At 30.0% G+C, this 26,722-nt stretch overlaps 1 protein-coding gene across 4 annotated transcripts in view; it reads right to left on the minus strand.

Moving 5' to 3' along the window:
* The window catches only part of LOC136796629 (inaD-like protein), a 189,903-nt gene extending 163,870 nt beyond the window's left edge, over positions 1-26,033 (minus strand). For 2 of the 4 annotated variants that reach the window (XM_067050908.1, XM_067050906.1), the window contains exon 1: positions 25,930-26,033. The gene's annotated coding sequence lies outside the window, so the exon portion shown is untranslated. Of the gene's footprint in view, positions 1-10,724; positions 10,866-25,929 lie in introns of those variants that run through there. The other 2 variants (XM_067050909.1, XM_067050907.1) reach the window with 1 other exon arrangement.
* Positions 26,034-26,722: the final 689 nt, after the last annotated feature.

Genomic DNA, 26,722 nt, shown 5'->3' on the forward strand with positions numbered 1-26,722 from the left:
CCCCCCCCCCGACCATCTTCTCTTAAATATCTACGGTCAACTATCTTCACCGGATTATATATTTATTTTATTTTAAAAAGTTATTATTTTGATTTTTAATTTTTTCATTTTAAATTTATGTATACACCTAAAGAAAATTTATTTGTGATTAAAATTATTTTACAATGGATCACAGATCGTATTTGCCAGATTTTTTTCCACTCGAAAAAATACAGATTTCTAACCACTGTGGTTCTAATTAATTTATTGAAGAGACGAACCGAGATATAATGTATATAGCTAGTTATTTATTGTACAGTAATATAATAATCGACAACTAAATAGTATTTTATAATGTTTAATTAGGTTTAAACGTTTTGCTCTTATTGAAATAAAATATGGAAAATATAAAACCAGAAAAAAAAGTGTAAAAATATGTCAATAATTCCAAGGTAAAATTATTAATTTTTAATTTGGTGTTTCAGAAATCGACGATCGGACACGAAGTCGTCACACAGGTGGGAAGGTTTTGTTTGTTTGTACTGTTATGTTTATTTCAAGTCACACAGTAACTGATTATTATCTTTCCCCTCATGTAGATGAGATAACAGTTTACGAAGTGAATTACACTTGAACCTTTATCCCATTTATTGACAAAATGTTCTATATCATTTTTATTTTTTCAATAGTCAGCAATAATTATATCTTTGAAGCTACTATATCAATCAGAAAATCGTTGGTACTTTACCACCTAAACTATTTTATTTTTATAGAATTGTCTTAAAATTTATGGATAATAGTTTATATAGAGAAGAAATGATATATTTAAAAAATTATAGAAAAAAAAATCAAATTTATCGAACCACCCTATAACAATAGATTTGGTAAACGTATTCTAAGCTATATGGTACCATATCTGTTCAATCGCTTACCAGAACTAATAAACAAATCAACCACAAAAAAAAAAAAAAAAAAAAATTTAACTGGGTACATTCTTACTTCTATGATTCTCAATAATTGATGGAATGTATGTGTGTGCTTAGTAATAGATATTATTTGATCCTCATTTTTATCATATTCTGTATCATCTTGTTTTATTTTCATTATTATATTCATTCACTAATTGTAAATTTGCAGCTTTATTGTTCAAATCCTCTGTTATTTTTATTTAATTGAATTTTTATAATAATCATTATTTTATTTTTTACTTTATTTTCATTTTAGTAGTTGTTAATTAAGTTATTAGTTGTACCACTTGAGTACAATTCATATTGTACTTCTCTAGCTTAAAAATTTTATAGCCTCCACAACGATCTAATTATCAAAACTGTATTTCACTTTTGTATATCATTTTTATGTGTTATTTTGGCTCTGACCGATAGATGTCATTTTGTCGGACTATATTGGATGTAATTTTTTAAATAAATAAAATGAAAAAAAAAATTGAACCATTATAACCAATCATTACTAAGGACTGTTTGTGTCGTTAAATTTTAACACTTTTTTAGCTTTCATATACAGATAATTTTTTATCGTACCTATTACTACTTGTCCTATACCCCTTACCAACAAATCAATTCGTATTTATAATTTGATAAAGACTCAGTAGCCGACTTCCATAAAATTAAATAATTAATAAACTATAGATTAAATTAATAATTGATATTAAAAAGGCTGCTCAAATAAAAAAAAAATTTTAATAAAAACGCATAATAGTGAATCAGTTTAATCATGTATTAAATCATATTTATAAATAGTGGTGGGACTCTCAATAATAAAACGGTTCAAATATTTTTGTTCAACATAATTCGTAAAGCTAACAATATTGTCAAAAGTTAATAATAAATTACCTTAAAATGAAACTTAAAAATCGGTCTGATCATTGAAAAAAAATTTATTAGTTTCAGTTAAGCCGAAAAACCTTTTGTAGCTATGAATTACCTAAAATATAATTTAACGGAGTTAAATATTAGTCATTAGAATATGTGATAAGATAAAATAGAAATTGAGTTCACACCCACCACTACTTCAACCTTCTTCAAATACCTTTTCTTTCTCAATTTAGCACGAATTTGAACATTAATAAAATAGCTTCGATTGTCAAATTTTTCATAATGGTTCTTATATTATTCTTTAATTTTGAGTATTTACAAAAAAAAAATATAGCAGAACTCAATTTTTAAAAAATCTGTCGTCCAATTAAAATATATGATATCGTAACTAATATAAACACGACGTTAAATCCCAATTGCATGTCTCAGCAGAGTCCCAGCTGTGCATAAGAACATTAAAAGACTCGAACAGAAACATATATTTATTGTTACGCTAATTTATGTTCCCAAATAACCTTGGGAGTTGATTTTCTCGCCATACATTCAAGCGTCCTTTTGAAGCTGCTTTAATACGTAAGATACGAGGTTATTTGAATGTGATATATTGCAAAGAATACTGACAAGCGTACTGTTTATCCTACGATACATCAAGTGGCCGTCACATGCCAACGTGTGACCGGCGCGTCCATACTATTGAGATTGCAAATTCGCGGAATACAAACACACTGGACGTAGCTAAAAAACGATGATTGTCCATCACGTTGACAGTGTTCGATCAGCAACGACTAGATCAATTTCCATAAAGGAACGTTATTGAACGCTTTTAAGAGTTATTCAGCAAAGGATATGATGGAATAGAATCGTTTCATGCATTCATTGTGTAATAATTTATAGAAGGAAAAAGTTTTGTTACTTATAATACATTAGATTTTACTTCATAAAGTACAGATTTACAAGCCATTATTAAACCTTTTTTATTTTATATATATATAAACTAGCGGACCTGGTAATGCTTCGCTATTGCTATACTATATACCATAGATATATAGATACCATACTATCTAAGGTATATTCATGTATATGCTATCTAAAATATAAACAGTTTTAAAATAAAAACCCTTATATTTTGTCTTTACATTATCTCTTCAAATTAAATAATGATAAACCAACGAAGCAGCCTTATTTGGAACCTAGGCAAACACTCTAACGATTTATTACGCCACGTTCTGAGAATACAGGGGTGTGCGAAGCACTCGACGATAAAAGTTGCAAGGAAAACTCTCCTTCAAAACGTGAAAAGTGAGAACTACCGCCAAGACACCACAGGCCATTGAATTATATTTAATTTAATTTAATATTAAATTATTGCAGTTTATTTTTTTTTTTTATGCAAATCTGGACATATGGAGTTGAGCTTTGGGGCTCCACTAAACCTTCGAATTCAATCCTTACAACCAAAATCCTTCGTAAAATCCTCAATGCTCCTTACTTTGTCACAAATAAAATCATACATAAAGACCTTAATGTTCCCTATGTAACCGATCTAGCACGAACCAGATATCACTCCTTCCATTATAAACTCTCTAACCACTCAAACCCCCTAGTTTCTAATGTTGCATCCTCTTCTATTCCTGACAATCCTCCGAGGCGCCTGAAAAGAAGATGGCCACTAGACCAGCTAATGTAAAATGTTATTAGAGTGCTACCAATGGGTAGTTTCTCTACACGCCTGTAACACTCCAATTTAACTTAGATCAGATTTACTAAATGTATTATAATGTACAGTTGTAAATAGGAATAAATAAATATTAAAAAAAAAAAAAAATTGCAACACTATCTACAATAACCAAAATCCGACATTACTTTTCTAACTTTATCATAAATCATAATATATTTATGTACATTACGTATTATTTATATATTTGCATAATATATCTTAGTTAATTTCAGATATCTAAAAATTAACCATGGCTGAAAAGCTCCCAATAGATAACAAATTATTATTATATATTTTTTAAAACTATTCTAAAGAATATATAGAATTTAATAAATTTAAATTAAGGTTGCGGGATACAGAGTCTAATAAAAAATCGTAGTTTATGTAACAAATATTTCCAAAAATAATATAAATTGTTTATAGGTGAATTATTGTTTCCCTTCATTAAAAGAAAATCGGTTAAGAAGGTTTGATAGTAATGTTTTCTAGAACACAAATAGTCAGTTGTTATCCGAATTGGAAAGATTAGAAACAACGGCATCAGTTGTAAATAGAGTCTAAATATAGAAAGTAACAGAATAAATTAATTATAGAATTGTTTTTAATTTTTGTTATTATTTTATTTAAGAAATGGAATTAAATTATAAAGAAATGCATCAGTAATAAGCTCTTTTTTTACAAGAATCTCAAATAATTAACCTAAAGTTTGACACTTCACAGTCAAATATAATATTTAAGATTGTTCCATGTATTTAATACTAATAATCATACAACATATTTTCTTCCAAAACTAAATTTATACCAATAAAATTCATCGTTTAAATAAATTCAATAGATTTAGAAAACTTCGAACATTAGAATTTACTAGTCAAATTAAAATAACTATGTTTATATTAAAAACAAACACGCACACACCATGTCAACAGGCTTACAAGTATCATATAAAAAGTTTTTTTTTTCGTCTCTTGACAGAAAAAAAAGATAAACAATAATTTATCTAGGACCAGATGCTGGTACTATAAAAAGAAGACTGAAGAAGCCCCCGTATCCAAGGGAGATGGAAGTTATCATCCAACCTACACTTGGTTGAAGTGATTCACCTGAACTTTATCGACTTCAATGATTAATAGGTATTAATCATTGAAGTCGATAAAGGATTCTGTTAATCCGTGAGTGTAAAAAAAAATGTTTATCATTCAAAGGTTTAACTAACACCAAAACACAACATAAATAATATAAGTATAATTAAATAATGTTTTCTCATTATTTGATTATATATAATTTGTCGTAATAATATCATACACATTTAATATATGAGTTCCCAGTTTCTGAGAACCAAAATTTATCTCCAATAAATATGGAACATTTAAGAAAGTAAAAACATACTTTTGCTTTCTTAAACATTCTATGCATTGGGAATAATAAACCACAGCTCCGTAGTGAGGGTGTCAAAGTCTTCTTTAATCTATGATAAATAATACCACGTAATTTTATAATTAAGAGGAGGGGATAGTGTCAGGAAGATCACTAATAAAGTAAATCTTTCACTGAAGAACTACACAGCTCCAGGTCTTCGAGAAATAAATATTGAGCGACCTAGGTGGGATTCGAACCCGTAACATTCTGAACTGAGCACTCAGGTAATCTCGCAATAAGGTGCTCGGACATGACGTCCTTCTAACAAGCGATACTTACTTTATTTTGTCAAAGTTTCGCCAAAAATTTCAGGTCTTCAGAAACAAAAAATCATGTTAGAATAAAAGAATGTTAAAAGAAAACTACGATATCAAACAGTATGAAAAATATAGAAGACAAAACAAATAAATATAAACACGTATAAATGTGAAATTCAAACTGGCACATATATGTAAATAATGAATTTTTTTTTCTTAAATATTTATTTATTGCTATTTACAACTGTACATTATAATACATTTAGTAAATCTGATCTAAATTAAATTGGATTGTTACAGGCGTGTAGAAAAACTACCCATTGGTAGCAATCTAATGACATTTTACATTAGCTGGTCTCGTGGCCATCTTCTTTTCAGGCGCCTCGGAGGATTGTCAGGAATAGAAGAGGATGCAAGGTTAGAAACTAGGGGGTTTGAGTGGTTAGGGAGTTTATAATGGAAGGAGTGATATCTGGTTCATGCTAGATCGGTTACATAGGGAATATTAAGGTCTTTATGTATGATTTTATTTATGACAAAGTAAGGAGCATTGAGGATTTTACGAAGGATTGAATACGAGGAATTCGAAGGTTTAGTGGAGCCCAAAGCTCAACTCCATATGTCCAGATTGGCCTTATTACAGTCATATAGATCAGTCTTTTGTAATGTGTAGGAAGTTTAGACCGTTTGTCTAGTAAGTGATGTAATAGTCGAAATCGACGTGCAGTTTCCTGTATTTTCAGTCTTGTGAGAGGATTCCAGGTTAATCGTTTGTCCAAATGTAGTCCAAGGCAGTTAGTAGGTTTACGCCGAAGGGTAAAGGTGATTTGATGGGATTTGTTGGAATTGATCTTAATCCTCCAATTACGACACCATTCTTCGAGGGCAGTGATATGGGATTAGAGAGTTTGGGATACAATTAATGGGTTATTATTAACAGCGAGCACACATGTGTCATCGGCATACGTGGTGAGGATAATGTTAGGATTGGTTGGAATGTCTGCTGTATAGACGGTGTAGAGGATAGGACTGAGGATACTACCTTGAGGAACACCAGTGGACTGACAATAGAGGGATGAATAGGAACCATTGTGGTGTACTTGGAATAATCTATCAATGAGAAAGGAACGAATGATGAGAAAGTATGTAGGAGGTAGGAATTTACGGAGTTTGTAAAGCAGTCCCTAGTGCCAGACTCGATCAAAAGCCTGTTCTACATCGAAAAAAACTCCCGCGCAGTACATTCCGCGCTCCAAAGAAGACGAGACTACGTCCACTACACGATGACATTGCTGGATAGTAGTAGTTGTAGATAGAGTGGGAATGTTCGGAATCCAAACTGGTGAAATAAAAAATTAAAACTAAAATCATAAGAAAAAAATACATGAACACTTGAAAATTTTGTTTATAATCGGTAAACCACAAAAAGGTCAGCAAAATTATTTATTCTATTTTGACTCGATTTTGAGTTACGCAGTAAAGAAGGCAAGAAGATTGTGTTGTAAATTCAAAATAGTTCCAATACTTCAATTGCAATTATGAACATTTTAGTTAAGTAATTATCAGGTAAGTTCCAACGTACATTTAAGAGAGTCAAAAACTGACAGAAGCATGCGTAGTATGTTTTCCATTCCAACACCATATTACGCTTGCTTTTGACATTAAAAAGTGGTTTTGGGAAAAGACCTATAATTAAACTAGTCTATTCCCCACGGTTCCACCCGCGTTAAATTTGAATCTAAATCTTATGTTTCATGCACTTGGATTAATCACTAAAAATTGGTTATATCCTCACCAATTTTTTGTGATTAACAAAAAAAAACAAAAACAAAGTTGACACGATAAACATTTTTTGATCCGTATTCATTAATAAACTTATTCAAGTTAGGATAGTTGAAGTGAATATACAGAGAGAACCTCTATGTTCAAATCATACACCTTGATTACTATATACTATTAAGTAATGTCATAAAAAAAAATATTGGATTATATGTAAACTGTTTTATTATAATATAGCAGTAATTTTCGTTTTTATAATACCTTAATTCATATATCATAATTATAATTATCGAAAAAACATAAAATATTAAGGAAAAAGCTGCTCAAGTAAACTTTTTTTGTTTACTCCCTATCCATTAATTTTGGATTTATGAAGGGAGGGAGGAAGGTTATACTGGGTAAGCAACTTAGTTTAACTAGAATGGATGGGCCAAGTTTTTATTCTGTGGGAACGCCATGAAATAAAAGTCCACCTTCCCAGGCGGAATTGAACGACCTCTGGCTCTGGTAAATTACGCCAAAAATAAACTTATTACACGATTCAGAATATTAAATTCGTTTTATAAATAAAGATTATTTTATCTTCTCTCTATAAATTAATATACTCTAATCTTGATAAACCTTCAACTATAATATAAAATATTAAAAAAAATAAAATAAAAACAGTTTTCATACGAATGTTTAAATAAATAATGAATGATAAAAAAAATATACTGCGCCTAAATGCACTGAAAGCATATAATAAAAATATAAAATTTCTTAAAACTCCAGTCTCTGACTAGAACTGATAGCGTTTTTTATTAATGAAGCCGTCTTATCCTAGATATGGCTCAACATATTGGTAAAGTTCGGTTTCAAAACATGATATGAACTCAGAGGTGTGGGAATGAAAAAGAGAGACAGAAAGAAATTGAGGTTAGGGGAAATAAGCAACGAAAAACCGCTGACAGCTGCACAAGCTTCGGAACTGATTACTGCAATAGGCAAAATATTCTCTTTAGGGTTCGCTTTAAGTATTTCAAAATTTTTGTAAATAGTCCAGTAAATGTATATTAGCATGAAAGAGTTTTTGAAAATGAATTGAGTGACAAGATTTTTAGAAATATTGGAATAAATGACTTAAAATGAAATTAAAAAAAAAAAAATCTTTAAACCTAGAGTAAAGTAAAGAGTATAGATGCTTTTTCGTTTGTATGGTTAGAATGACATTAAAATTGTATAAAATAAATATATTAGATTTTATAATAAAAACTCTAAAAAGGACACGAGTTCGAATCCGGCTGGGTAGAAAATTGTTTACTTTTACACTGTGGCCGTGAGTCAACTCCTGTGGGTTCTGGAGCCCTCCTGGGGTTCATCCAGCCTCTTAAATTGGGTAAAAATCTGGCGGTCGAGCATGATTCTTACCAAATCACCTCCTTGCACAACCGTTGGTTTATTAACTTATTTACAAAGTACTGAACCCCTGACCCTTCATGGGTTTTAGCTATACAGATTTTAATTTTAATAAATGTGGAGAAATCAAAACTTTCCCAGATTACAAACGAAGTTGTTGATATCTAAGATTTAATTTTTATTTTTAAAAACTAAAGAATTTTCAGGCGTATAGGCATTATATATCCTTAAATACTTTTATTACACATATAATGCTGTAAAATTCATCAAAATTAATTTAACGTTTTTCATTTATATCATTAATAAATAGTTAATTGGTTTTACTATTATGGATAGTTTTAATAATAACCATTCATAAGGAATAGAATTATTTTTCAGTAATAATGTAACTATATTTGACACTAAGACTGTAATTATCATTTATTTTTTCTAAATTGTTGCTAAGTAGATCATTTTCGAAACTTTCCAATATTTTGAGAGAAAAAAGAAGTCGTTTATACTTTTACTTCTCCTGATTTCAGGTTCCTGTGTTGTAAGTTGTAATTTAATAATACTTTCGCCTGCCATTGAGTTATCACACGTAATAACTTATGCCAACGTAAAGCGTTCTTGAAAACGTTATATTTCAGTTCAATTATTTTTATGATCATTGTTCTGTAGCCCAATAGCAATAGATGTTTCAATAAATTTATTTTGAAAAACTTACCTTTTCTCAAAAAATATCTCAATTCTCTAAATTTACATGCATAAAAAAATATAGTTCTAATCATAAACTTCATACGTGCAGTTAGCAACTTTTAAATTTACAATTCTATAGAAAAAATAGAGTCCATCATTAAAAATGCCTGATTTCGATTTCATTACTTCATAGGATTGTTATACCATACTCGGATTAGCACCACGCTAACAAAATTGAAAAACAAAGAAATCATCCAATAACTAAAATGGAAAACCACCTGTTCAGCGTAGAAATAAACAATGCAATAAATTCCGTTTATTCGCTGCATTATAGACAAATATCCACTTAAGGATAAGCAGAATGCATTGCAGGGACAACACTTAAGTTAAAATAACAATAATTATTTATTTTATTAATCATTATATCATACAAACATTAGTTCGAGCGTCGCTCTGACATTTGTTTAACATCACTTGAAAATTACAGTATTTGTTTCGTACCCAATTATAAGCCCTACAATAGCCAGATTTTTAACTAAGCATTTAAGAATAAAAAACTGCTGATAATTTTGAAATTATATAATTAAATAAAATACAATTTTAAAAATCATATTACCATATTAATTTATATGAATTAAGTCGGTAATAAAAAGTCTGGCAATTGTGAGAGTCACTTTAAGCCCCATTTTCTTAATTCAACATTGATATCAATACTACGCTAAAATCTCTGAGCTTATTTCTCATATTAAGTACAATTCTCTGATTAATATCGATAAAGCTAAATTTGATGATCTCATTAAGTGATTTTAAGTTCAATATAAGAAAATTAAATTTAATGTACAATACGGAAACATGTATATTTGGTTACTTAATTAATCTTGCCAATTATTGTGAATGATTAAATGACAAATAATACGGTAAAGATTAAGAAAATATTAAAAATAAATATAGGACTGTTCCAAAAGAAAAAATGTACAGTTGCCTATGCTCTATTTGGATAATACCAAGCCATCTTCAAATGAGGACGTATCCAACAGAGGAGATTGAGAGAAATTATATCAATTATACTAACAATATAAGTAAAAATATAATTTGGTGCATAATTTTTGTAATTATAATAAAATAAAATTAACTGGACAAAAATTAAAAATGGAAGATTTATATATAATTTTAATGCATGTTAACTAGTATTAAATTTAATTAACTGTTATTAATTAATGTAGGATAATTATTATACATATTTTTGAGAGAAATGATAAACCAATCTAATCAATACTAAACAATTAAACTACCAAAAAGAATTCATAAAAAAAAAAAAGAAAAAATTATAATAACAATAAACACAATTAAGAATTATTTTTTTCTTTAAAATTTCTGACAAGTAAATAATTTAATCAGCACAGTGTATTAGTAAAAATCCATTCAATATAAAAATATAAATACTAATAAAATATAAATAGTAACCTTGTACATTTTTTTTATCGATATTATACGTTAAAAACAAAACATAAATGAGTAAAACCGTTTAAACTCACGATACTAACCTAGCCTCATATCATTCACGACCTATTTAAACGTTTCTTAGCAATTTTTAATTTGTTTATCTGTGCTAAATAAACGTTTCGCAATAGAAGCGGTAAACAATTTAAAAAAAAAAAATTGGATACTCACTGTTGTCAGGGTTCAGCAGAACAAGATGAATTTCCAAAATCAGGAAAGCAAAATAATTATTGGTTATCACTAGACGAATAAGAACATAAAATAACGGGGAAAAGAATGTGCCTTGTTGGACGGGCAAGGCGATACTGAATATGCCGCGCCGCGCCTAGTACTAGTAACTTGATAAGACAAAGAAGCCGATCTGATACCCTACTACAGCACACAGCTGTATGTGTATATTTACAATGAATGTGTGTGTGTGTGTGCGTGTGTATATATATATTTATTTGATATTTACATAATTAGGCATTTTTTATGAACCTAAATAACAAAATAAATTAATTTCTTCACCTGAGCTTTCAATTATGTAAAAAAAAAAAAAATTAAATATATCAAGTCAACTAAATAATTTTAACGATAACATTCAATAAACCTTGTGCAATCCCTGATGAAGGATTTGTATTTTTTATGATTATATATATAATATTAATAATTAAAATTCCAAATACACATTTTGAAACAGTCGTCAAAATGGTTGCACGATCGACAATTTTTTTTAGTTGAATATAATAAAGTTCATATTTTTTTAGTACAAACCAAATATATGTTGTTGTTTTTTTTTCATGCTTTTATAGTGGACTTAAACCTTACAAAGCGTTACTAACTATACTGAACATAAAAATACAATTTTTCTAAATATATTCTCAAAACTTATGACTTCACAGAATAAAAGGGGTAATGGAGAAATATTTCCTTCTTTTACTATGTTAATACGATATAACTTATAACATGGTTGAGAGTTAAATGGAGAATGACGTCACGCAACAGACCAGCTGAGCTCGTCACCATTTTCCTTGTTGTGTTAAGTAACTTGCTCGTTGTTTGTGTTTTGATTGTGTTAGGATTTTTTTAAAACTAACAAATCAATGAACTACAATAATAATAGTGTAATGATTGTTGTCAATTAGTTCATCTTGATTCTCTTCCTCACAAGTTAGAAGATCAACAAGACACTCAGTAGCCAAACTTCCACGCAACTTCCACTTTTCTCTGAATTTAGGCATGTTGTAATAAATTACTTTAATCAAAACTTAGAAGTAAACAATAACATGAAGTTTTGGAAGGAAAGGTTATAAAACAAGTCACTCAGAAAATCCGCCAGGAGCTCTTATGCATTTAACATGACTTTAAATAGAGTGGCTCATAATCCTATACTTATAACATTCAACATAGTAAAACATTTTACATTTACATGAATGTTCTAGTATATGAATAGGTTTCAAACTCATTACATGCATACTCCATTAAACCAAAGAGTCTTATAGAGTATCCTATGTTTTTCGTACTTGGTGTAGGAGGCGTCCCAATGTGTCGGAGTAGTACGAGGAAGCAATCCTATTCCCAGTAACTTAACCCTACAAAGAATTCGAAGTATCCACTGAGAAAAGCCTAACACCGATAAATTTTTCAAATGCCTAATATTATTTATTCAAATACTCGACCTAAACATTTTAAATAATTAAAATACTAAAATATTTTCACAATAATAAACGAATAAAAATCTAAAGTAATATCAAATTCTCAAGTAAATAATTTAAAGCTAAAATACAATCTCCTAAATCAGACGTTACTAATATTATCATATTTTTATATCTCCTTTTTTTCAGTTTATTATTGACCTGAACAGAAAACAGTTGGGTGGTCCGGATTTGTTTTTTATTCATTTATTATTATTAACTTTATTTTATTTATTCTTTCTCAACTTTTATGTATCATCACTTGCTTCTTTATTTTCTGTTTTTTTAGAGAGTTGAATTTTGTTTTCTCATTTTTACTTTTCTATTTTACGTGTTTATTACGTGTACTTTTCATTTAAACCAAACAGTTTGCGTATTTTTTTATATTCTTATCATTATCTATTTTATATTTATACTATCTTATTTACTATTTTCTTTCATTTGTATATTATTTTGTTCTCACTGATATTTATATAATTTTAATCCTACATTAATTTACCTTTTGTATTTTATATTATTATGTCAAAATATTTTTAGTTGTTTTTTTGCATCTTTCAGCCCTGGTGAAGCTCAACTAAGTGGGGTGAAACGTCGGTAAATAAATAGTTGTTAACTATTTTTGTTCTCTTGTGACCGAACCCCTGACCATCTTCTTCATAACTTGAATTAATACGGTAAATTATTTATATATATAAATAAATTTAAGAGTTCATTTATGAATAAAACAAAGTCATATTATGATAAAAGAACAAATATGTTTTAGAATTAAATACATTACGATTAAGTTGAAATAAACAATACAAATTAATAGTTTCACAGAAATAAATGATTTATTATAATTATTATTATTATAACCAAAGGGAATTTCACATACAAGGGGCTGGAAAACACTTAGGAAATTTCAAAAGAGGCGGGAAATTGCGAAGTTGGAAACGAGAAACCACCATCGAAACCGTGACTCAGATCGAAGGATAAGATAATTCTCATTACATTGGATAGGGCCCACAGATAGCCAACGCCGGCCTTTCCGTTCTTTAACTAACTTACTAATTAAAAGGAATCCGAAAATCTTTAAATTCATCGAAAGGAAAATCTAAAATATACATTTTTGAGTCATGTGTGTGTTGATAAAAATAACTCAGAAGACAAGAACTGATGTGTCAGTTAGCCAAAAAATAATAAGATATACCCAAAATTTGAACTTGATTTTTGAATGGAATATTGGTGCGTTTAGTGCAACTGGTACATATCAGAAATTTAAATTTTAGAGTGAGTATTCAAGAATATGGGTAGGATAATCAACAAATGTTATACAATTAAATACATTTGTGGCAATAATGGATAGTATTAATTTATAATTACCCAGTTTTCATTAAATTTCAAAACAAATAGGGCCAGAAAACATTACCTTGGGAACCGCCTGTTTAACAACCTTGAGATATAAAAAGTCAAAATAATTTTTTTTAACTTTTATACAATACCGAAATTACTCTGCAGTATTCATATTGATTTATAATTCATCATAATTGTTTGAAGTAATCGAAGTCATGAAAAAGTTGTAAAAATTAATAAAATGTTGACAAGAAATATTTTATAATCACACATCGTATTTTCTTTTAATTGCCAAACATTACAAGTCAGTTTTATTAATGACCAGAGATTAATAAGGTTCATTGTAATGGAATAAAGATTTAAATTGGAGACCTCATTGAACAGCAATAATGACAATAATGAAACATTGTTAATAAATTTGTCGGGGTAGTAAAAATCGAGTTCTACAGAGTACACCCAAATTTTGGATAGCAACGTCGAGTATCGGTCATAACTTTTAAACTATTAACCCTAACTCATGGGGATGGTCTCATTCGATTCAGAAACAATAAAATTATTATTAATATTTATTATGCGCTGCCTCCACTACTCATTACCAGTGAAGCGGCGAGAGGGATGCGCTGGGTACTGTCCAAACTTTGTTTATATAATCGCCTATAAGTATTTGTTTTGTGATCTTTACAGCTTAGTTGGAATCACGAACTTAGATCCGTCTTGGAGGGGATTTACTTAGTTAATTATACACAATAATAATTAGCAGTTTCGAAATGAAACCATGGACCATTCTGTTTGCTACACGAACTTTCGACGGATTTTCTCCTTACCTTCACTTAACGAATTCTTTCTTTAGCGTGTCTAAGCAGTGAGACTAATCAACGGAAGAAATTCTCCTAACTATACACAATCGATGATGGAACTGGAAACATATACAAAAAAAAAATGTAAATTTCCAGATTCCAAAAATTTGAAATTTCTCAGCCTCCACTGGCTCACATGGGGGAATAGAGTGGGCTCAGGGATCCTCAGGTCGATTGTCTAGATATTGTATATAAGAGTGTAAATGTGACTATAGATTATTTAATTTTATCATTATGTTATTTTATTTATTTATTTTTTTCATACAGATTATTTGATTATGTTCATTTTGTTTATCCTTCTGTTTGTATATATTTTAAGAGATTTTTTTTTTCATTCATTTATTTATTTTTATTTTATTTTAGTATGAATGTGATCATTCATCACTATTACCTATAGCCCACAACTGTGTGGCAGATTGTAATATCTATCAATAAATAAAAAGTATTTAAAAAAAAAAATTCTGAATTCATATATGTTATCTATTAGTATGTTACGTATTATGTTACTTTTTATTAATACATCAATAAATGAAAAAGGTGTCCAATTATTGATTTTTTATTGCAAATATTTTTCTATTAAAATCAATGTGCATGCAACAGGTATTGGTAGTGGTAAAGATGGAGGGAACGTGATTACCAAGAAGGCCGAACAGCTCTTGGCGACACCTGGGAAAACATATGGAAAATTACTGTTCCTCCATGTCGAATCTTCTGGTTTTCATCCTGAAGTAAGACCATTCATGAAGGAAGTCTTTTCTACTAGAATTCTATCAGAGTATAGAAGCTTCTATCTTGCTGACGCTTTTCGTTCAAAATTGGTATACAACGCAACAGTTCCCGGTGCAAGCACACTGTAGTTTATTGAGGCATATTTCATCGTTAATCATGCGCGTAGGTAGAGGGGAGCCAAAAATAAAATGATAATAAACAACATAATGAACTTATTAGAACAGATAATTTCTTTTAGAAACATGCTATAATTAGTAAGGTAACAGAGGGGAAAGATGGTGGCGTCCAAAAAATCATCTGAGATGAAAAGAGCTGAACTACCTTACATTTTCATTCTCTCATCCTTGCATTCTCTCACTAGTGTGGATCTAATCTAGAATGAACTGCAGATAAACGAATAACTAAAGGTAAAATTCAGACCTTCAATCAAATTCAAACGCATTAGAGACTCTTCCCACAACCTAGTAAATATTGATATATTTTCATCGTACGATCCTCTGGTTAAACCTTTTTGTTAATTATTTGAATTCAGTCGTTTCATTTTAAATAATTTATTGTGATTATAGGTAATAAACATTTAAAAAGTAAAGATCGAAGTTTATGAAGTAGAAATAAAATGGTAAGGTATTTTTTAGAATGCGGAATTAATATTACTTTTACCGATGTTTCGGTATGTCCTGGTCCCATGGAAGGAAGTTTAGCATCTTGTTCCTGCAAGATAATACGCTTACTCACTGCCTGTGATTTCCTTGTGATAGAGGACACAGACTGACTTTTCAAAACAAGCAAATGTCTTAAATGCATCCTCTCACCAGTGTGGATCTAACCTAGGATGAACTGTAGGTAAAAGAATAACTAAAGGTAAAATTCAGACGTTCCATCAAATTAGAGACTCCTCTGATCATCTAGTAAATATTGATGCCCGTTGAGTCCATGAAATACAGTTCTCTACTAAAGGTGGCGAATCTGTCTATCAAGGATAAGCAGATCATTAAGTTGAAGTATACAATAGGACAAGATATTGAAGAAGCAAATAGTAACAATTCATAACAAAATGAATGTATATGTAATAAATCAACGTAATCACCGCCTATGAAGTTTATGGACCTATAATACAATAAAAATACTTAAGATTCCTCGGCTATAGTTGAGGAATAAAATTGGCTTGAGTAGGTCAAAGGAGCGAAATGTGTGGGGTCAAAAAGACTATAACCGGTTGCCGCAACCTGAGAACCTGCCCCCATGGCCTTCCAGATATCGATATCAACTCATTCAAAAAATATTATAATGTTTCTGGTAAAATGTATAACTGCTATTTAAATATTTTATCTTTAAATGATGGCAAAGCGATGCAGATAGCGTAAAAAAAGAGGGGACAGTTCAGAACAGGAGTAATATTTGAGGTTGAACATAAAAAAAAAAAAAAAATCCACTATTTTTATGTTGTTTGTTTATTGGCGCGACAGACCGTGGAAGTCTAAGGCCTCGCACGATGTATTTCCTAAATGTGTTATTTCTTGAAGTGGTTTTCATAGAGTGGGTCCATCACCCCCACTAGTGCTACCCATTGGCCTCACAAATGCCCGGGGGGAGGTTATGAGTGAGTGTTGTATAGTTATAAGCTTGAAAAAATCCCGGATAGGGCCGGGGACTCGAACTCGCAATCTATGGGTTGGAAGACGCGTGTTACACGCTGCTACCGTCACCCCCTATTTTATAGAAATATAAAATTTATATTTACTATCCTTCCTGTTTCATTTATATTCATGTATCTCATCTTTTAATTATATTCATATTGTATTATATTTTATTTATATTCATGTATCTTATATTTTAATTTATATTCGTGTGTTACCTTCTTAAGTGTACTTATATTAACTACTTTATTATTAATTTTCTATTACATTTACACTTCTCTGTATCCCCACTCATTTGGTATATTGTCTTTCTTAATCACTTATTGTATCCCATTATTTTATACTTTATTTCTCCTTTGTTTTTCTGTCTATATATATTTTTTTTTCTCCCCCTCTATTATGTATATACCATTTATTGTTTACCTAATTTAAATTTTTTTTTTTTTAAAATGTTTACTTTAAAATTATATACGTTATTGTGGCGTGCTAAACTGCCATCCCCACTCCTCCCAATAACAACGGCTCACTCTGACTTTGACTTCCGTCAAAACAGGTATGAATTCTGTCTCATCATTTGATTTTTTTTTTTTTCATCTCTTAATTTGTACTTTCTTTAATATTTCTTCTCTCGTTTTATCTCTTATCTATCTGTTACTATTACCCTTTTCATTTACTGGTTACAACCTTTATTTTTTTTCTTATTATATTTTACTTTTCATTGTTTACCCCTGTTATTTTCCACTTATGTTTTTTATTTTTTGTAACTATGTCATGTGTTTGTATCTTTTTTAGCCCTGACGAAGCCCTGCAACGTGGGGCGAAACGTTGGGTCAATAAAAATAGTATAATCATTTACTGTTTGAGTTTTTTTGACCCCACCCGGACTATATTCGATTAAAAAAATTTAAAGTTATCTAGTTGACAGCTTGTTCACAGAAAATCTGTATGTTGGATTTAAATATAATGAACCTGTACGAAGGCACAATATTATCTACAATGCTACAATAAATTCTAATTCAGATTTGTGACATAGCTTTGGGAATTACTAAATGAAATTCAATAGGTCTCAGTTATTAATGGAGTTTCTTAACCTCTTCTAGTTCTCCAGTTAACTGAGAAATTTCAACAAAAATTTTAAATGAAGGATTCTTCTACCCACTACCAAAAGAAACTTCATTCTAGAAAACTAAGAGTTGCCAAATTTCATTCAGAAATTCTCAAAACTCTAGAAAAAATGGCGGGTGTCAATCGAGTTTTCAACACTCAGTATAAACAAGAGAATATGAGTATGTTTGTTCGTTACAGGCCCGAAGAAATACTAACCAATTGCGCAGTAATTTTCAGGCGGAAACTGAAATAACATTTTAATTTTTTAAGCCGGTTGAGTCAAAGTGAAAACGTTTCTCCGGACAAGGAAAAAGAAACTTTGTCGGCCGTTGGGAGACATAATTAAGTTAACAAAAATTATTTTGAAAATAAACAATACATGTTTAAAAATAGTATCAACTAACAGAATATTGTCTCAAAATAAACTTAAATAACGTTATAAATAGATAATGTATAAAATTAATCAATTAATTAATTAATAGAAAAAAGTAAAGCGTTATTTGGGCGTAGGTAGACGTATATAGACGGGAACAGAAATTATTTCGAATACTAATAATATCGTTAAAGTTCTATCTTCTATTTGCCTCATACCACAGGAATTGGCATGTCATATTTTCCGATCCAATAGTTTCCCTTTGTTGTCATTTTGCTATTATATGATTTCGAAAAGTAATTATTTTTTAAATCTATATTTTATTACATATTTATTTATTACAATTTATGTTGTTTTGTTTTCTTTGTTTTTTTTTAGATTTTAGTACAATAATAAAATGTTTAACCCTACTAGTGCCGAAGGACGATAAATCGTAAATTTGCAAAAAAGTGTTTACCACGAATTATATTGCTGCGTATGCGATTATGTCTTACTATTCACATTCCAAGAGAATACTATCTGTAAAGGATCTAATTTCGTCGCAGAACAACTGAAAACAGTGAAAATCATTACACAATAGTTTATTATAAAAATTAATCTCTTATTATATCAGTAAATAAAAAATAATTAAAACGCTATTCGGAATCATAACACTAAGCTTAAAAAAAAAAGAAAAGAAAAATAAAAAAAAATGTAGATGTCAATGTAAAGTTTCGAGGACGATCATGGTGATCTGCAATTTTTATGGCATATCTAAAAAAAAAAAAGCGAGATAATCCAAGGATGGAGGGTGGACGATTTTTGTTTTTTATTTAATTTTCGGATTTAAGGTTTTTTATTAAATATTTTTAATATACTTTTATATTCATTAACCCTTTTTATATGTATATTTTTATTTGTATATAACTATCACTTTTATATGTGTTTATTTTATTTCATTTTTTTAATTACTTATCACTAAATATGCTAATTTTCACTCGTTCCAAACATGTTTATTTATATGCTTAATATTTAATCCTACCATTTTCATTATCTGTTTATTTACTTAACTATCATTTAAGTCCTTCACAAACTTCAATATTATTGCGTACCATTGAAGTCAGTGCCCTCTAATTAGTAATAACTCACTTCAAGGTAAGTGTAATAAAAAATAAATTTTTTAATATTCGTTTAAGACAACAATTTTTTTCTTTTGATTCCTGTGTGCTCCAATGTTCTTTCTTTCAAAATATTAAAACGTACGTTTCGTAGTACAAGTAATATGCAAGATTTTTTTTTCACTTTCATAGGTTTCTATATTTTCTGTTCTTTTCCAAAAGGACTTCTCCAGCTAGGGTCGAATTATTTAAAAACATATTAGGAATCGTCCAAAAAAATTAAAGTAAATATTTCCTCCGGACGTTCTCTAGATGTTCAAGCTAACAGCTGAAGTCTAGGATCACCTAAAACCTAGCTCATATAATACACATCTGCAAATAATTATAAAAGTTGGTTTCTACTAAACTTAACATGGAAACGCATTTCTGGCTGTCTTAAAACAGTTGTTTAAGTTTCAATATTTTTTAATCCTTAGCTAACCATATTATTACAGGAGCGACACACGAAATTCAAAACAAACTTTTTAAGGAATCTTTGTAGAATTTGTTAAATATTCATTTCGGTTCCAACATCTAACAAAATATAAGAATGGTACTTTTTAGTAATTTTTTTTTTTTTTTTAAGTAATTTAGATTTAAAATATATTTACTGATCACAACCAGAAACTAATCGATATAAATCATAACTGTCGACCATCCTTCAGTTATACTTTTAATTTTGAAAAATGAGATAAAAGATAGTTCCTCTAAAATATTTCTTGATTTCAGACAACTTTCCATTTTATAAATTAAAAAGAGTATGACAGTGTTAAAATGTATGAAAAAAATGAACTTTATGAAAGTATGGAATACTATCACGTATCTAAAGAAGTGCCGAAGTGCTCTCTGCCCACAACAGCATTACAAAAAGACGAAGATAACCATTTTAGATATTTTTTGATCAAAGAGTTTTTGCCGAAGAAGATTAAGAAGATGCCAGGACCTTCTGTATTTTTACTAGTCACTCAGGTAGATTGGGAGTATTGTGTTAAGCTTTATAAACCCTAAGTGCTTGTTCTAGTCCAACCATGAAGAACTAATTCTAATGCTTCATCATATTATATTTAATCCTATAGTTGGTGTCTTGTGACATGAATGCCCATTTAGAATAATTAGTATTATCATTATTTTTTTTCTAAATGATGCAGACATTTTAATAAATATCATTCAGACAAGGATAGGAATCTCGTTTTGTATTAAACCTCTCTCTGTTCGCAAATACAAGCAGAAATCATTTGAAGAGCTAGCACAATTATCGAAATTTTTTAGTTTAGTAATTAGGAACACATTATCATTAGGCCCAGACACAGGTTTGAATCCGGGTGCGGGTAGAGAATTTATTTTCTACTACATTAGCCATGCATAGACTCTGAATTCGGAGATACGCGCGATCCTCATAGGATACATTCTTAATAAAATGGCCCTTGATTGCATCAGGGAGGGGGGGAGGAATACTAGCGGTAATGCGTAGTTGCTAACCACGTTTGGGTCGAATCCGACCTTAGGGGGTCGGCTTTTTCATTTCTGTGGCGGTCCCGCGAAATGAAAACTTGAACCTCCCAAGCAAACTCAATAAAAACTTTTAACCCCCACCATGGTTAGAATATGTTGGTCACCTCTGGATAACCCCCCGTATGTCAAAAATTAGTAGAAAGGGGGTCATAAGAAAAAAAATTTGCAAACCACGTCTATTCCTTGTATAATGTTTGTGAAAAACAGTACTTTCTTACCAACTATAGAACCTTTCTTGGTTTCTAGTGGTACCGATTTAATTTCAATTATTTATGTATTGTTTTGTTTAGTTTGGAGTATCATCTAGGGTTTTTTTTCTGATTATACATCATCTTGTCATTACGATAGACACTTCTTACAATGTGAGCTCAATTCTTCCCTGTTACCAACATATGTCTGAAACCTTTTCTTAACTTGACTATCTTCAAATCGATTATAAATTCAGAAAAATCTGAAGATAATTTATGCATGTTTCCCTCATCGATAATACGACGATTTGTACCAATTTAAAAATTATCGAACTAATTATACTGACCACTAATTGGTCATAGTCATAAGAGGATTAATAATTACCAGGCATCTTGATGCTACCTTCTGCCTTAACGGGACCGGTTTTGAAGGAATACGTGTCCGAAGTAGAAAGGCATTCTTTGCATTCTCGGATGCCCCGCAAGTTGTGTTGACCGCCATGTCAATGTATTCGATATATGTTGGTCTAAAACGTCATGAACTCTCGTGTAAGTATGAATGCTCATTACTAACAACTAACAAGACACAATAAACTTGAAAACTTAAACCACGCAAACAATAAAAATAAAAGTTTAGATGTACGTTTTAAATTTCAATACAAGTTGTACATTCATTATTGAAAGAAACGAAAAAAAAAATCGATTTCTAACAAAAAAAATATACATTTCATTGCAGGTACGAAATGTATAAACTAAAAAATAACCAAAGCAAAAACAGTTTGCAGAAAAAAAAATTGTATGTTTATTTTGTGAAAAGAAAATAGCATTTGTACACATTTTTAACGTAAAAAATGTTGATAAATAATTAGGAAAGGAAAACATACGAAAATAGTTGTATATTAAAAATAAAAACAAGTGGGAAGTTCTAATCAATCATTGTAAATTCAACTATTGTCAACAACTTGAAAATTTGGGTACCTACATGATGAAAAAATCTATACCGCTAAAACCTATGAAAAGGTCAGGGGTGTAGTACTTTGTAAGTACTGTTACTAGACCAATGGTTGCGCAAGGAGGTGATTTGGTCGGAATCAGGCTATACCGCCAGATTTTTACCCAATTAAGCGAACCCACTTTATGAGGCTGGGTGAACCCTGGAGGGCTCCCGAACCCACGGCTACAATGGAACAGAAAATAATCATCTGCCACAGCCGGTTTCGAACCGGAGTTTGTAGCACAGTGCCACACTAATGAGCTATCTACTCCCACCTACATGATAACAAGTTATTTTAATAGGATTTTTTGAAGGAAGTACGAAAGCAGGTGGTCAGCAAAAATACAAAACTCCACTCGGAACCGAGATTTCCTTCCCATAACTTTAGTGAAACCTTGGACTCACTAAAAAATGAGTAAAGAATGTCGTAGTCCTAATGAAGAATGAACAAACAAATATATTTATGTTAATGCACGATGTGATAAGAATCTCAATATGAAAATATCACAATCTCACTCATGACAAAAATATTATTGAAAATTCGTGTAAGAGTACACTTGCCTCATAAAACTTAGACTTATCTAAGATGTTCTTGGAGCTATAAATAAAATAAAATAATTAATTTACAATACATAAATTCAATAAAATTACTGTATTATTCAATTTAAAGCTATTGATTTTACGAACTAATAAATATTGATTTTACTTATAAATATTAGTTTTTTAGTGATTTCAACTTTGTCTTTAACAGGAACAACGTTGCTATCCCAGCAGCTGATGGAAATGTTTTTATATTAAGTAGTTAAGTCCTCAAGTATAACTTTATGCTTTGAGATTGTAATCTATTTAGTCCATTACAAGGTAAGATTTTAGGACAAGATTAAAATTACATTAATATTTCTAAGAAAAGGGGTGAAAGGTACAAAGCTTATCTAAAAGAAATATGCGGGTCACACTTTCACAAAAAAATGGCAATAATTGCGAAACTGGATTCTTTGTTGGATAATTATAATTGTCAAATGGCTTAGATACATACTATTCAACAATTGAAATTTTTATTTTTCGAGATCAACAAAATATTTTTGATATCGAACCCTAATGAAGCTAATTATAATCCTAAAAGTTAATCCAGGGATGAGAAAAATAACGAAAAATAATAGACGAATAAAATATATATAAGGAAATACATAATGATCGGTTTATGATAATTAAAAATTATATTGAATCAAAACTTTAATAAAATAAATTACATAAGTACTTTAAAAGAGATAAAGCAACAGGTTGGTAAAAGTAATAGAGAAATAATAATCCAATTGAATATGAGAGTGGAAATGAATGAAAACATATGGGTGAAGATAATAAAATTGAATTGTTGTAAATAAAATCTTACAATGACGGAAAGCTATTTTAAAAAAATAGTGTTATTTAATTAATCATTACTATTAAGAACACCTGCATCTACCGAATAATCATTGGAGAATTATTAATGTAGATTTGCCTATCATATTATTCGTTTAAATTTAACACCCAAGATTTATTAGATTCATTATTATTCATTAGTTCCAATTAGCAATTTAATCTTAGCTTAAATACCTTTGAACATTATGTATATAAATAATTCACCGTAAAATTTCAAATATGAAAAAGTTGGTCAGGGTTGCGGTCAAAAAGACCAAAAATAGTTAACAACTATTTATTTTCCAACGTTTCGTCCCACTTAAAAATAAATGAGTAAATTTTCTCTTTAATTTTGTTGTTTTAAATTTGTTCCTGATTTGTACTTTATTCATTTATCATTATTATTAATTTTATTTTTATTTATTCTTTCACGGCCTTTATTTAATTTCAACTTACTTCTTTATTTTAATATGTTAAATTCTTCTTTTCTGTTTTTTGTTTTATCGCGTTTCCTGTACATTTTTAACCTTATAGTTTACGTAATGGTGTTATTCTTATCATTATTTCCTGAGATATATATAGTAATACTATTTTGTTTCTTCCTTCCTTTTATTTGTATATAATTTTCTATTTACTTATTTCGAAACAATATTAACCCTACCTTAATTTGCCTTTTTGTATCTTATTATCTCACTATTTCAAAATATTCTTAGTTGTTATTGTATTTTTTTTAGCCCTTATGAAGCTCTACTAAGTCGGGCGAGAAAATAAATAAATAGTTGTTAACTATTTTTGTTCTTTTTTATCGCAACCCTGACCATCTTCTTCATATTATTGAATATTGCGTTTTAATTGTTTTAATGAAGAGTAATACGAATTCTATTCGGTTTGAAATTTACAGAAAAGGATGCCTTTTTTTTTTTTTTTTGCTTTTTGTGCATCGTACTTTTTAAATTTGAAAACAAAATTAAAAAAAAATGAAGTATGTTAATAAAGAACATCTATGATGAGAACGGGAATGTTCATATACAAAAAAAACACAAAGATGCGGCACTGGACCAAAGGGGGTCAGGAGATTTGAACGCAAGGCAAGGCTGGGAGAACGATGTGGCCAATTAAGAAGTTTTTCCCACACTCCAGTAATGGCTACAAGATTTTAACTTTCACTGACCTTAGAAAAAAGGATATGCTTTTCTAGTTCTCAATATTCGGCCGATTATTCGCAGAAAGTCGAATATAGCTTCCTGATCACAAGTAAACAAATAGTCCTGACATCTCCAACATCGATAGCGTACCGAGCAATCGACTAATCGAATCGAAAATAATACATTCCTTTCCTCCAGGTTTCGATTCATTTTCTTTTAAATAAAAATTATAACCTTTGAACTTTTAATCAAAAAGTAGCTCGCCATTTTGCACCTTTGCCACCAACGCCATAAGAGTGACAATGACCCCGTTTTGTTTATTTGTGAGCTGCCATACTTAACCAGTAACAATCGATTGACATTATTGATTGCAAATGGTGTCTTTTAAAACAATTTTGCTGCTATTGACAATCGGTTAAACAATGCGACAGACACCTTACCAATCTGTTCAACTCGAAGTAAGTAAGAGATATTTACAGAAGTTTTAAAACTGGTAAAAAAAAAATGGCAAAAATAATCAACAATTTAAAAAAAAATTAGTAAACGTCATAGATAACTTGTTCACTGCCTATATACTATTTGGCTAATAATTGCCCAAAACGAATCGGAACCATCACAAAGTACTCTATCAATCTACATCAAAAGGCCCACCACGGATTATTTCATTGGCTTCTATTGTGTTATTATCGTCTGTTTACATCACGGGCACATCACAAAGTGATATCATAAGTGTATAAATCCTTTTGTATTGTCTAATTCCATCCTTCGCTGCCAATTGTTTATATACAATGTAATGACAACGTAAACAACCCGGGCCTGGGCTGTCAAATGAACCATTTGTCTATCACTAATCTGGAACAATAGCGAAATGTGGTTTTTGTTTTTAGATTAAAAAATGGACTGGCTATAGCATCATTATGTATATATTTTAAACATTTTGGAAATTCAGATGCACTACCAGCTTAGGTATATATTTTTGTAAGGCATTATTTTATCTAAAGAGGTTGTTTAAGTTGAACTTGTTCTGGATTTTGAGTCGTTAAAAAACATTTAGGACTGGTTACTCAGGCTCTTTAATCGTGGACCGCTAATGTCACAGTGGGCAATGTGATTGGATAAAAAGTCAAGGATAACCACGCTCATAGATTTCCCGCTCCTGATTCAACAGGTGATAAACAGTATCACACGTGTTGGTAAATAGATTATTCTTCTATCTGTCGGTAAGGTTATGCGTGTCTTTGAAAAAAAAATGAGTAGCCGGAGGTTAGAGATGTAAGAGAGAGAGGACTTACCTGAGAGAGAGGGCAGAGAGATGAGAGAGAGCACAAACACACACACAGCGCAGGTCCTTAGGGCACACTGAAGCGCAGCAGAACCTCCGCGCAGTTCCCCAGCGCAGGCAGCTTTCCCACCGAGTAACGGGACCCTACCGCTAGCCACTATCCCCTCCGTCTCTCTATTTACATTTACTTGTCACTGCCCTAACATATACTCTTATATCTTATATTTAATCACAATATAAACCGTAATGACTACAGTAATTTATTATTGAATAAATACGTGACAATTCTACGAATTTACGCTGAGAAGGAATTCAATCGAATGACCGCAAGATAGTACAACAGACGGAAGTTGTCAAAGACAACCCCTTCTTTGAAGGCATAAGTGTGTTTATGTTAGGTATAAATAAACAATGGGTCTCTATTGGGGTTCCATTCACTGTTGTTCACATCATGAGAGAATGTAATACCTTAGGGCATATTCTTAAGGCATGAAATCTCTTAACTAAATTTTTGAAGAATTAATGCAAAATCGTATTTAAAAAACTTGATCTTGCTAGAAAGAAAGTAAAACACATCGAGTAAAATTTAATAACTAACTTCATTTTTGATTACACTTGATTACCAATTTTATCTTAGCATCCTGTTATTTATTTTGTCATAAATAAAAATTCCTGAATTCCATAATTAGTTTTATTTTATTAGAATTTTTTTTTTTTTTTTTTTTTTTGCAGATAGTCTGATTATGTTCAGATAGTCTGATTATGTTCATTTGTCTATTCTTTTGTTTGTATATATTTTAAGA

This window comes from Halyomorpha halys, unplaced genomic scaffold (assembly GCF_000696795.3).
Source record: "Halyomorpha halys isolate HHAL.00 unplaced genomic scaffold, Hhal_1.1 Scaffold477.1, whole genome shotgun sequence".
Classification (NCBI taxonomy): domain Eukaryota; kingdom Metazoa; phylum Arthropoda; class Insecta; order Hemiptera; family Pentatomidae; genus Halyomorpha; species Halyomorpha halys.